The sequence below is a fragment of the Canis lupus genome, chromosome 37, assembly GCF_048164855.1.
Source record: "Canis lupus baileyi chromosome 37, mCanLup2.hap1, whole genome shotgun sequence".
Classification (NCBI taxonomy): Eukaryota; Metazoa; Chordata; class Mammalia; order Carnivora; family Canidae; genus Canis; species Canis lupus.
Genome location: NC_132874.1, coordinates 23443804 through 23457417, shown reverse-complemented (window position 1 = coordinate 23457417; position 13614 = coordinate 23443804). Strand labels below are relative to the sequence as shown.

Here is a 13614-nt window from a genome sequence, read left to right as displayed (position 1 = left end):
TTCCAACCCACCACCATAGGATTCTTTCTTCCTCTTCCCCCTTTCCAGATACATATCTCCCTCCCATTATTTAATGGTAAAATTTAAAAAAACACACACACACACAGTAGAATGCTTGCTACAAGGTAAAATTCATGCTTCTATGTGACTACCTGTTCTAAACAATGGAGGAAAGTCTAAAAGTGTTCATGCCCAATTTCTAAAAATTCCATTCTGCAGCATGAATCATCATTTTCTTAGTTTTTGGAATTGGAGGAAGGGTATAGTTGTGTTTACATTCTTGGGAATGCTTCTCTACCTTCCAAATTAGAAGTGAATTTCAGGAGCTAGAAGAAGCTTATGACAGTAACAAGGCATGAAATTACAGAAGTGCAAAGCCCAAGTCATGCTCTTCTGACCAAATGTTGGCCTGCTCTTTCCAAGAGGGTAAGGTTCAGGAGAGAAATTTTCCATAGGGAAAAATACGGCAGTAGAGAGGGTATTAGTGGCTGATGGCGAGTTGGGTGAAAACTTCACCTACTTTTAGGGATGTGTTATTTCCTATTAAAGGTAAAAGTTGTATTTTAAGCTAGAAAATAAATTTGGCTGTTATATAATGGTTCATAATAGGTTCTTAGGTTTTATGCTATATGCTCAAAATCATTGAATTTTTCATTTGAATTTTTTTTTTTTTTTTTGGTGTAAAAGGACCACAGCAGCTGGCAAAATGATAAAGTGGCATTATATAGAAACATTCTCAGTGTAAATGAAGCCTGGGTGGGCAGAGGGGGATGGGCACTCTCATATACTTCTGGTTGGAATATAAGTATATAAACTGTTTTGAAAATATAAATATAAATTGTTCTAATCTTTCTGGAAGGCAATTCAGTCACACCCTTTGACCCACAAGTACATTCTTAAGAATTTTTGCCTCCGACCCCCACCCCTGAAATAGAGTTGTACACAAAATATTATCTTTGAAGTCATCCATGATGACATTATTTATTATATTTAAAACCCTGAAAGAGAACCTAAGTATAAGCTGGTTGAATAGTTATGGTACTTCCCTAAGAAAGAATATTCGGCTTCTATGAAGTCCCATGTAGAAGAATGTTTAACAACACAAGAAAAGATGAATGAGACAGTTAGGAGGAAACAGTATATGCAATAAGATTCCAATTTTGACTTTAAAAAGATACTGTATAAATATATAGATGAATGGTAATACACATAGATACACAGGAGAATGGATAGGGTGACTATATCAAATATTAACAATGGTTAACTCTAGAGTAGGGATGGGGATTATGGTTTGTGCTTTTCAAGAATTACCAACTTTTCTAAGACACATATTTTCTTCATAATCTGAAAAAAAATCCATTAAAATAATAAGTGCCATAATAAGGAGACAACCCTAGTGGGTAAAACACAGGCTTTGGAAACAGCTTAGGCTTGTGTTTGAGATTTATTTGCTACGTGATGTCAGGGAAGTTGCTCCATTTTCCTGAGCCCAGGCTTTTTTCATCTGTTAAACGAAGATAACATTTACTTACAGGGTCATTTAGATATAAGAATGAAATAAAAATGGCTGATGCATCAGAGGGACTTGATAAATATTAGTCTTTTTGGTTATCATTGGTAATATTATTGCTAGTATTACTAAATCTCATAAAAAATAAAAGATATGGTTTGAAAAACTTAAAGCTTAAAAGCTAAGGAGGAAAAAGTATCTCAATTTTCTTAACCATGGTGCAAGGTCACTTGCTGTTCTTGTATGCTAGGGCCTCACTAGCCTATGGCTGAAAAATGAAGTCATGTTAACTTAAAATATATTTTTCTTTCATTGGAATATACACATTTGGAAAGGACATACAAGTGTATGTACAGCTAAGAAATAATAGTAAACACTCATAAAGCCACTAAAATATTGCTAGTGCCCCCAAATCCCATTCCTTTGTCCTCCCCATTGAATTAACTACTAATTTGAATTTTTATAATAATTTCTTTTATTCGTAGTTTTACCATTTATATGTACACACCAAATATACAGTTTTGTTTTGCCAGTTTTAGATTTGTGTGTAAATGTACTTATACCATTTGCTTTATTTTGTATCTTTCTTTCAGTTAAAGTTGTCTTTGATTCATCATATTACTGAGGATAGCTGTCTTTGTCATTTTTCATTGTTGTGCAGTATTTCATTCTATAAATATAATAAAATTTATGCAGGCACCTTACTATTGACGAACATTCTGGCTATTTTCAGTTTGGACTTGTATGGATATTATTGTATATGCAAGATGTATATTTTCAACATATACACCAACATAGACTCCTGCCAGCACTGTAAGAATGTTCCCATTGCTCCATATCTTTAACAATATTTTATTTTTTGCTGATCTAGCAGATGTACAATAATATATCATTTTTTAATTTATATTGCATTATTCTGTCTATGGAAGGATCAAGAACATTTTCATATACCATTTTGTCTTTGCCTTTTATTAAGCACATATTTCTTTGCTCATTTTTTAAGTTTACTATCATTTTTCTTATTGCTATGTAGTTTTCTAGTGCATCTTATTACTATTAATTAATTAATTTTAATTATTTTAAATAATTTTTTAATAATCTAAATACTGTGCTCGACAGTAGTGAATAAAGTCAGAGGAAAAAAAATAAAGGACTTTAGGGACTGGAAACAGGGAGAAGGTCAATCTCACTCAAAAACCATGTAACATCAGTGCTGTGCATGAACCATCAACATAGCTGTGACACGATGCTCACAGACATCCTGCTCCTGTTCCTGATTTCAAAAGGAAACATTTTACCATTTCACCATTAAGATTAATATTTGCTCTAAAATTTTCATGGATTCTCATTATCATATTAAGAAAATTCCCTTTGACTCCTAATTTTCTAAGAGTTTTTAAATCATGAATGGAGGTTAAATTTTATTGAGTGCTTTTATTTTTGTGTGTCTTTTGAGATGATTGCATGGTTTTCTCCTTTAATCCATTAATATGACTGATTACATTATTGGACCTTCTAGTGTAAAATCAACCTTGCATTTCTGGAATAACTCAACTTGGTTATTCCTTATTATCTTTTCATGTATTACTAAATGAGATTTGTTAATATATTAGTTTTAAGATTTTTCTGTCTGTGATTCTTGAGTAACGTTAGCCCACACATTTTCTTAAAAAAAAAAAAAGTCCTTTCAGGTGTACTTCTGTTATAATATATGCATTTAAGACTACAAACTTAGCTCTATGTGGGCACATCTCTCAGGTTTTGAAGTGAAATATTTGTGTGTCATTAAGGTCAAAATATGTTCTTATTTCCATTCTGACATCTTCTTTGACTCATAGGTTATCCAAAATATGTTTCTTTCTCTAGAGAAGGTCTCCCTGTCCCTCTGCCAAGCCCTGGGAGCACTTCTCAGAAATTCAGGACCTAATAAGTTTTCAGTTTGAGGCTCAACTCAAGAAACTGCAAGGCCAGATGGAAAATCACACACGGCTGAGCCCACAGGCACAGTGCTCAGAGATAGTCACTTGTAACATTATTGTCTCCCCTGTCTTGCTCAGCGCCAAGGAACCTTCCCCACGGTCTCACAGGAGTAGTGGGGTTGGATTTACTTCTGGTTCACTCTCACCATCAGAGTATTGCCCTTTGCGGGGTACCAACTTAATGGAGGAAGATGTAGTAGACCCCTCAGCGTGGGGAGACCTCAAGCTTGACTACGGTCATCCTCACCCCATGAAGTCACCAAGATCCAAGCCTACACTTGGAAGAATTGCCCAAAGCCCTCAGGGCAAGAGAAATTTTGTATTCAGGTCCCTCTTGTCTCTGGATATCAATTCTCCTTGAAGTTTTGCCTTACTATTTTATCAGGACTTTGATACCTTTAAAAAAAATTTTTAATATTTTACTCAGCATGTTTAGTTGTTTTCAGCAGGGATGTTGATCTGAATTTCCTAGCTGCCATTATTGAAAATGGAAGCCCCTCACATTAATTTTTTTTAATCAAGATAAAATTTGCTTATAGTGAAATGCACAGATCTAAAACACTATACAGTTCTATGGGGGGCGCCTGAGTGGTTCAGTCTGTTAAGCGTCTGATCTCAGGGTCCTGGGATGGAGCTCCGCATCCTGCCCCCTGCCTGCTTCTCCATCTCCCTCTGCTTGCTGCTCTCCCTGCTTGTGCGCTCTCTCTCTCTCTCCTCTCTGTCAAATAAATAAATAAAACCTTTTAAAAATTAAAATACTATATAGTTCTGTGGGTTTTGAGAAATGTGTATACCCAATTAATCAGCATCGCAATCAAAATATAGAACATTTCCATTATGCCTCCTTTCAGTCAACTACCCCAGAGACAACCATCCTTCTAATACCTTTTTTTAAAGTCAATCAGAGAAACACAATTATCATGTCATCTCACTCATCTATGGAATTTAAGAAACAAAACAGAGGATCATAGGGGAAGACAGGAAAAAATAAAACAAGATGAAATCAGAAAGGGAGAAAAACCATAGAGACTCTTAATCATAGAAAACACACAGAACGTTGCTGGAAGGGATAGGGGGTGTGGGGAGGGGATACCTGGATGATGGACATTAAGGGGGGGCAGATGATAATGAGAACTGGGTGTCATATAGGACCGGTGAGTCGCTGACCTCTACCTCTGAAACCAATAACACATTATATGCTAATTAATTGAATTTAAATTAAAAATAAATTAAATGCAAGTATTTTCTTTTTTTTTTAAGATTTAGTTTTTTATTTTAGATGTGACGGGGCAGAGGGAGAGGGAGAGAGAATCCCAAGTGGAGCTGGATGTAGTGCTTGATCTCACAATCCTGAGATCATGACCAGAGCAGAAATCCAGAATCGGATGCTTAACCAACTAAGCCTCCCAGGTGCACCCATCCTTCTCGTTTCTAACACTATAATGTTCCTGCGCTTATCTTTTCTTGAACTTCCTATTAATGAAACCATAGTCTGTGCTGTTCTGTGTCTGGCTTCTTTCACTCAACGTAATATTCATGAAAATCTTGTAAGTTGTTGCATATATCAGCAGCTCATTCTGTCCCATTACGAAGTAGTATTTCACTGTGCAAATACACCAGTTTGTTTATCCCTTCACCTACTGATTTACATTGTTTCCAGGTGTTTTTTTGGTTTGGTTTGCTTTGGGGTTTTTTGCTGCTAAGAACAAAGCTTTTATAAACATTCTTCTACGAATTTTTTTGTAGACATATTTTCATCTCTTTTGGGTAAACTCTCAGGAGTACAAGTGCTAGGTCATAGGGTAGATGCATGTTTAATTTTATAAGAAACCAAGAAATTTTTCAAAGTGTCTGTACCATTTACACTTCCACCAGCATTGTAAGAGCAACATAGGAGAGCTCCAGTTGCTCTACGTCCTCACCGACACTTGGTACTGTCAGTCATCTGAATATCATATGCATGGGTATGAAATAGGATCTCACTGTATTTTTAAAAATCAACATTGTTCATATAAAATTTGCATTAATAAACCTCACTCATTTTAAGGGTATAGTGTGATGTTTTATAAATATACATAACTGTGTAGCCATCTCCTCAATCAATAAACACCATATTGCTATCACTATCCCCCCAAATCCCTGATGCTCTGTCACCATCAATAATGCCCATCCTTCTGCCCCAGAGAGCCACCTAAGTGATTTCTATCACTAGAGATGAGCTTTTCCCAGGCTAGAATTTAATTGGAATCACACCACATATATTCTTTTGTATCTGGTTTCTTTCATTCAACATCATGTTCCTGAGATTTATTTATCTTCCTGTATGTATTGGCAGTTTATTTTTTACGAAGTAGAATCACATCGCATGACTAAACCAAAATTTGTTTTTCCATTCACCCGTTGATGGGCTTTTGGGGTGTTTCCAGTTTGAGGCTATTATGAATAAATCTGTTATAACCATTTGCATGCAAGTCATTTCATGGATGTGTTGTAGACATGTTTTTTTAATTCTCTTGGGTAAATTCTCTTGGGAATCGCTGGGTTATGTGGCAAGGGTACGTTTAACTTTTTAAGAAAATTGCCAAATGATTTTTCAAAATGGTTGTATCATTTCATACTCTCACGAGCAATGCATAAGAATACCAATTGCTTCTTGTCTTCCGAGACTTATAAAAAGTCTCTGAGATTCTCCTTTGCAATGCCTCACTCTTCCAACCAGCCATTTGGCAGCTCCCAGTGTATCCCCTACTTATTTCTGGAAGTTCCTCAGAGAGTTGCTGAAATGCGTTACAAACTCTTCTGTTGGCTGTAGTCATCACGTTGCGCCTGTAGGGCTCTGCATGTAGTAAAGGGCGATGCTCAAGAGCCTCCTTGAAAAAGCCTGGCTATGGGCACTGCTCATGAAGTCCATGGTGCCAACACCAAAGTCTGTGGGGTGGGTGCTGTCCATACGTGCTCCTCGAGCAGTCCATCCTCGGGGGCTGCAGCAGAGCTGGGGAATCTGGCCCCACCCCAATTCAGTGCTGCTGGTTTTCTAGCTCCCACAGCAGCACCATTAATGGCCAGAACATCCAGTTTCTCACAGTCTGTTCATCCTCTGGTCTTCAGCCCTCTCACCATAAGGTTTCAAATGCAGTTTGATTAGCAAGAAAGAAACCAGATGTCATGGCATACCCTCCACATTCTCTGCCACCTTCAGTGAAAAATCCATGTCTCCCGAAAGCAACCCAGTCTTTCTTCCCAGTGGTAATTCTCCTTTGCTCTAAGTGACCATCTTATTCTCACCTGAAGGAAAAAAAAAGTATCTTTTTTCTTCATGGGATGTTGTCTAACCATCTCCGTGTCAGCAGAGTCTTCACCAAACCTTTCCATACCTTCAAACTCAGATGACTTTTACAGAAGAAACATAATGCTCCAAATGTGAACCTTAGAAGAGTTAAGTCTGTACTTTAAGCCTGCCTGATTGCTTTTATTCATGGATTCCATGCAACCACATTCCTAATGTCCACGACATGTCAGGCGTGGGGCCTGGTCCTGAGCATGCAAGGTGAAAAACTCTAGCCTATAATGGAAGTAGAGGCAGGAGTGCAAATAGACATGGAAATGTGCAACTATAATCCTATAATGTGTCCATTATAAGGAATAGATAAGGTGTCAAAAGGCACCAGAGCATATAGCAAAGGACACCAAAGCAGCCTGGTCAGGGCAGGTAATGGGACTTATTCAAACTGAAGAGTAACCAGTAACCCAGACATAGCAAAAGGCTAGAAGGGAATTCTATGATGAGGAAGCAAGATGTATATGTGTGAAAATGTGATGAATATCTTTAGTATTTTTACCTTTAAACATAACAATGGCTGCTAATCTGTGGCAAAAAAAAAAAAAAGAAATGTCTTAAGGAGGCATCTTTCTCCTATTTTAATAGAAGGGTTTTTTTTTTAATTGGGGATTGAATTAGAATTTTGTCTATACCAGTTCAAATTTCACTTTAGAAGATTAAGAGACTTGCTTTCTCCAATAATTTAATAATACCTTATACTGGCTAATGCAAGTCAAAAAGAAAACAGTAATAGTAATGTATTGAAAAGGAGTAGGCAAGAGTATTGTTCTGACACCAACTCGATGTCCTGTAATTCAGTTCAATTCTGACAGCAACTAACCAGGTAGCAGAAGCTAAGGGGAAAATCCTCCACAGGACTGCCCCACACCATCCTCCAGCCTGAGGAGCCAGCCGCACTCTGCCCAACTAGATACAAATCTGGGGGTTCTCATGACCCCCTAAGTTTTCATAATTCACTAAACAAATCACGTAACTCATTGAAAGCATTCTACATATGATTACAATTTTTTAGTAAGGGATACACATAAAGCCAGGTCTGGGAGGGTACCAGATGCAGAGCTTCCATGCCCTCTCCTGTGGAGATAGGGCTCATTACTCTCTTGGCCCGTTAATATGTTCACCAACCAAGAAGCTCAACTGGGCTTTGGTGTCCAGGGTTTTTACTGGAATTCCATTATATAGGCATCATTGATTAGCTCACTAGCCATGTGATTGAACTCAATCTCCAATGTCCCTCTCACCACCCAGGTTATTCTCAAGTTCTAATCATGTGGGTGGCCTTTCTGGTGACCAGCCACCTTTCTGAAGCTATATAAGAACCCCTCAGAGGCAAACTGATTGGCATAATAAAAACTCTCCTGTCACTCAGGAGATTCCAAGCGTTTTTGAAGCTCTGTATCAGGAACTAGGGACAAAGTTCAGATATATTATTTTCATATCATATCAATAGAAAACTACTTAAAACTAATAAAAGTGTTCAAAAGAGCCAAATATGAAATAAATCAATAAAAAATCAATGTATTTCTTTTATAGCAATAAGACCAGTAGGAAAATAGAACAAAAGACCTTATCATAATATTAAGAAAATGTATACAATTTAGGAGAATAAACTTAGTTTAAAAATGTGGCATAAAAAAAAATGTGGCATAGATTCTGGAAGATTTAGGGGGGATGTCAGGAAAGAAAGGAACATGAGATTAGGTTAATGGAGAGGAATCATGGGATGCCTAGGTGGCTCAGTGGTTGAGCATCTGCCTTTGGCTCAGGTTATGATCCCCCAGGATCGAGTCCCACATCGGGCTCCCTGCATGGAGCCTGCTTCTCCCTCTGCCTGTGTCTCTGCCTCTCTCTCTCTCTCTCTCTCTCTGTGTGTGTGTGTGTATGTATCTCTCACGAATAAATACATAAAATCTTAAAAAAAATAAATAAAGGAGAGTAATCACAAAGCAGGAAGGAGAACAGATAATCATAGGGCTTCTAGGATGGTGACTAAAGACGTCAGGGATGTTTCATGATGAGATTAACTGGACTCAAAATATCCAACAAACCTTCGGTATGAACATGAGCAGGAAAGATGATACCTGGAGGCAGTAATACTTGTGGCTACTGAATAGAGGGCTTATTTGAGCCACCCACTGAATACATCATTCCCATACTGACTCTGGAGAAGGAGGACATAGAAGATGGTTAAATTGTTCAAACTGCCAAGGCCATGTGAAAACAATTAATCAACGGCTTATTTAAAGAGAAAATTTAAGCCTAGATTTTATTACTTTACAATGGGTCTCATTTCCTGCAACCTTATAATACGGTTTAAATTTATTTGTATTTTGCTGATTTTAAAAGAAAGTTTAAATTTGGTTAGAAAAGTTGGGAAGGTAGATTCACTTTATTTTTCTACCATCACCATCTAGTGGAGAAAACTTTGAACTTCAGACAGAATGAGTTAGGGTTCAGGAAAAAAAAAAAAATAGAGGCATTGTGTGTCAGGCACTATACTATACACTTTGCATATATAAGGTCTTCTGCTTCTCGCACAGATAATTCAGTGGTCACCTCCGTGAGCACTTTCAGATTTGGAAACTGAATCTGAGAAGTTGAGTATCTCGCCCAAGGTCACACTGTGGCCAACTCAAGCCCATATTCCTGAAGTCCATGTCAAAGTCCATTTTCACCTCATCCAAATGGCTCCATTTTATTCATGGATATGACCATGAATGTGAAATATACATACATATATGGAGAATTTTGTCTTTTCTTTATGTTTTCCTGTTTTCTTTTATTTCTTATATATAATATATATGTGAGCAAAGCACGTGTATTAAAAGAAAATACTGGGATCCCTGGGTGGCGCAGAGGTTTGGCGCCTGCCTTTGGCCCAGGGCGTGATCCTGGAGACCCGGGATCGAATCCCATGTCGGGCTCCCGGTGCATGGAGCCTGCTTCTCCCTCTGCCTGTGTCTCTGGCTCTCTCTCTCTCTTTCTCTCTGTATGACTATCATAAATAAATAAAAAATTAAAAAAAAAAGAAAATACTGTATGGTTTTGTATTCTAATTATATATATATAATATATATATATTATATATATTATATATATATATGTGATCTTGAACTGCATTTTAAAAGACTGGAAAAAGCTGCTAAAATATTAACAACACTGGTCTCTGAGTAGATTTTCCCTAATAACATGAATTATTTCTAAAAATATACATATTTTAAGTCTAACACTCACCAAAAGACATTCAAGAAACTCCACAGTTACCTAATTTATTGTAGCTATTTAGAAATAAAAAATAATGTGCTTGTATTTGGGGTGACCATATGTCCCTATCTTTCTATAATCATTTAAAATACATTTCCATATTTAGTAATACTTTCCTTCACAATCTGTTTTGAGGGCAGTAGTAGAACCTGAAGGGTAGCAGAATTTGCCCCACCAAAATATACCACTTTGGCATAAGGATTATCATTGTGACACAGGTTTGAACTGGGCGAGTCCATTTACACATGAATTTTTATCAATAAGAACAGTACTGATAATGTGAAATTTAAGAAACAAAATAAACGGATAAAGGGGAAAAAAGAGAAAGAGAGAGAAGCCAAGAAACAGAACAAATCAGTGGTTACCAGAGGGGAGGTTGGAGGGGGATGGGTGAAATAGGTGATGGGGGTTAAGGAAATAGGCGATGGGGGTTAAGGAGGGCACTTGTCCTGATGAGCACCCGGTGATGTATGGAAGTGTTGAATCACTGTATGGTGCATCCGAAACTAATATTACACTGTATGTTAACTAACTGGGATTTAAATAAAAACTTAAAAATAAAATATTTGAAACTGCTAAAAATTAAAAACAGTACTGTAAATGGATTTTCTCTTCCTTATGACTTTCTCGATATTTTCTTTTCTCTTTAAATACGGTATATAACATATACAACATATAAAATATGTGCTAATCAACCATTGATGTTATGGGTAAGTCTTCTGATCAACAGTAGGCTATTAGTAGTTAGGTTTTGGGGAATTGAAAGGTCATACATGCATGTTCCACTGAGTGGCGGTGGGGAGATCACTGCCCCTAACACCACAGTTGTTCCAGGGTCAACTAGCTGTATTTTGAGCTGAAGGCAATTAGGCAGCAGCAGATATAAGATAAGCTCTCTGCTCTCCTCGCCATTTGCCCAAAAACAGAACATAAATTGGTAAAGGCGCCCTTCCTCCCCCTCTCTACCAGAAAGGATAGGGAGCTAATTGCCAGAGGGTGCCTGGGTGGCTCAGTCCTGTAGCCTCTGACTCTTGACTTCAGTTCAGGTCATGATCTCAGGGTCATGGGATCAAGCCCCACGTCCAGCTCCAAGCTCAGCGTGGAGTCTGCTTGAGATTCTCTCTCTCTCTCTCTTTCCCTCTGCTCACACTCTCACTCTATAAATAAATAAATAAATAAATAAATAAATAAATAAATAAATAAAATAAAATAAAATCTTTAAAAAAAAAAGTTACCAGAGACAACTCTAGATATTTATCAGCCCACAGCTGGCACCAGAGGAATCTACATATGGAACTTAAGTGGCCCTTATCTTCCATTAGTTTCCCATAGATTTACCTTTCCATAACTTGCCGCTCTTGAAACTTGGTCCTTTTCCTTTGCCTTGTCACTGCTCTACAGATTTATTATTATTTTGTTAAGATGTAATAAGCCCACGTTCATCATTAAGTACTTCCATGTGCATGAGTGCTTTTGTGTTAATCTGGGTTTTTTTTATTTGTTTTCTCTTTTTAATCTGTCTTTTGCAAATTTAATTCACCAGGGCCAATAAACTTTAGAAGGGTAAAAGAAAACACTTTTTCTTTCCCTTACCAGCCTATTCTCAAAGCCTTTGCTTCTGTGATGTTCCTGAGATGGTTGCTGGGAGATAGATAGGTAAGGCACTATAAAACGTCATGCTCCTTCATTTTTGCACAATTTCAGATGATGACAAACAATAAAGATTCTTAATTCATTTTTTTAAGATTTTATTTATTTTTTCGTGAGAGACACACAGAAAGAGGCAGAGACAGAGGCAGAGGGAGAAGCAGGCTCCCTGCCAGGAGCTGGAAGCAGGTTTCCATCCCCAGACCTGGGCTCATGCCCTGAACCAAAGGAAGATGCTCAACCACTGAGCCACCCAGGTGCTCCTCTTTATTCATTTTTTAAAATTTTGTATTTATTCATGAAAGACACAGAGAGAGGCAGAGAGAAAGGCAGAGACACAGGAGGAGGGAGAAGCAGGAAGCAGGCTCCATGCAGGGAACCGGACATGGGACTCGATCCCGGGTCTCCAGGATCATGCCCTAGGCCGAAGGCAGCGCTACACCGCTGAGCCACCCAGGTGCTCCCCTTAACTCATTTTTGCATATCTTATCTATTAATCTTATTTTCGAGCCTAACATATCTAGTCAGAAAAGCCATGAAAAAAAATCAAGTCTCACCTCTTTTCAGAGTTACCAGGCGCCACACGTAACAACTGAAACAATGCTTCCTCCACTCTATCTTTCGACTACTATTCTTTATCTAATTCTAGCTCCTTGTGAGTCACTGTCCTTTTTGTAAAATCACCTTACACGAAGAGTCATAAAACCCTTAGGCGTTTGCTTTGGAATAAGGTGCATGGAGATGCTCTTGGGCAGATTAAAATTAAAAAAAAAAAAAAAAAACAAAACTCATGCTTGTCAACTTTTAGAAAAGTTCGTTCTTTCCCTGGAATTCATTATCGTTTCCTTCTTCGCTCTCCCTCAATTTCCTTCCAAAATACCAGAAAATAAAATAATAAAATAAAATAAAATAATAAAATAAAATTTAAAAAAATAATAAAAATAAATGCATGCTTCTGATACATGTTTGGAGAGGTTTACAGAAAAGCAGAAAATAAGAGCACGGAAACGGTAACCCTATCATCCAAAGACGTCTATAACATCACTTTTTCATCTCTCTTTCCCCCCCTTTATGGCGGGCATCATCCGTCACTGCCTACAAATACGTGACTTTAACGGGCCCCCTGGCACCGGGTGGCTAAGCGGGTAAATACACCTGAGTCGGCCATCCCGCACTTGGAAGGAAGTGTGCTTGCTGGTCGTTTTGTACCCGGAGGCAGCGGACCCGGAGGGGCCTCAGGTGAGCAGCCCGGGGGCGAAAAGGCCGCGAGGGAAGGAGGGATGCTCTGTCCGCGCATCGCTGCGACGCAAACGCCTCCCAGACGACGTGCGGCTGTTTGCATTGTCTTTTGCTTGCATTGTTCCTCTGTGCAGCCTCCCTGGGATCGGAGGCCCCCCCGCCCCCGCCCGCGGCCGCACGCCCCCGCTCGGCTCTCCCGGGGCGGACCTGGTCCCATCACCGCGGAGGCAGGTGCAACCCGGGCTCCCCAGCCCCGCCCCTCCCTTCGCTCCTGCGCATGCGCGCCCCGCCGGCCTCCGGGCCTCTAGCAAAGCGGCTTTCCGCGGCCGGCCGGAAGCGCAGCGGGCAGCGGCCTGGGCGGGGCGCCGTGTACTACATTCCCCGAAAGGCTGCGGGACGCGAGCCGGGCCGACTACGCTTCCCGGCGTGCCTTGCGCGAGGCGACGCCCGCGGCCGGCGGCGGCCGCGGTGCGCAAGCCGCGGACTACACTTCCCGGCGCGCCGCGCGGGGGCGTTGCGGGCGGCGGCGGCGAGGCGCGGCGGCGGACTACTCCTCCCGGCGTGCCTCGCGCCAGGCGCCGCCGGCCGCCGGCCGAGGGCGGGCCGACGCGGGAAGCTCCGGACGTGAGGCATGA

General features: G+C 39.6%; 1 protein-coding gene across 1 annotated transcript in view; it reads right to left on the bottom strand.

Annotated features, from left to right (window-relative positions):
- The window catches only part of MYLK4 (myosin light chain kinase family member 4), a 110168-nt gene that overhangs the window by 91749 nt on the left and 4805 nt on the right, over positions 1-13614 (bottom strand). The gene's annotated exons all lie outside the window — the stretch shown is intronic.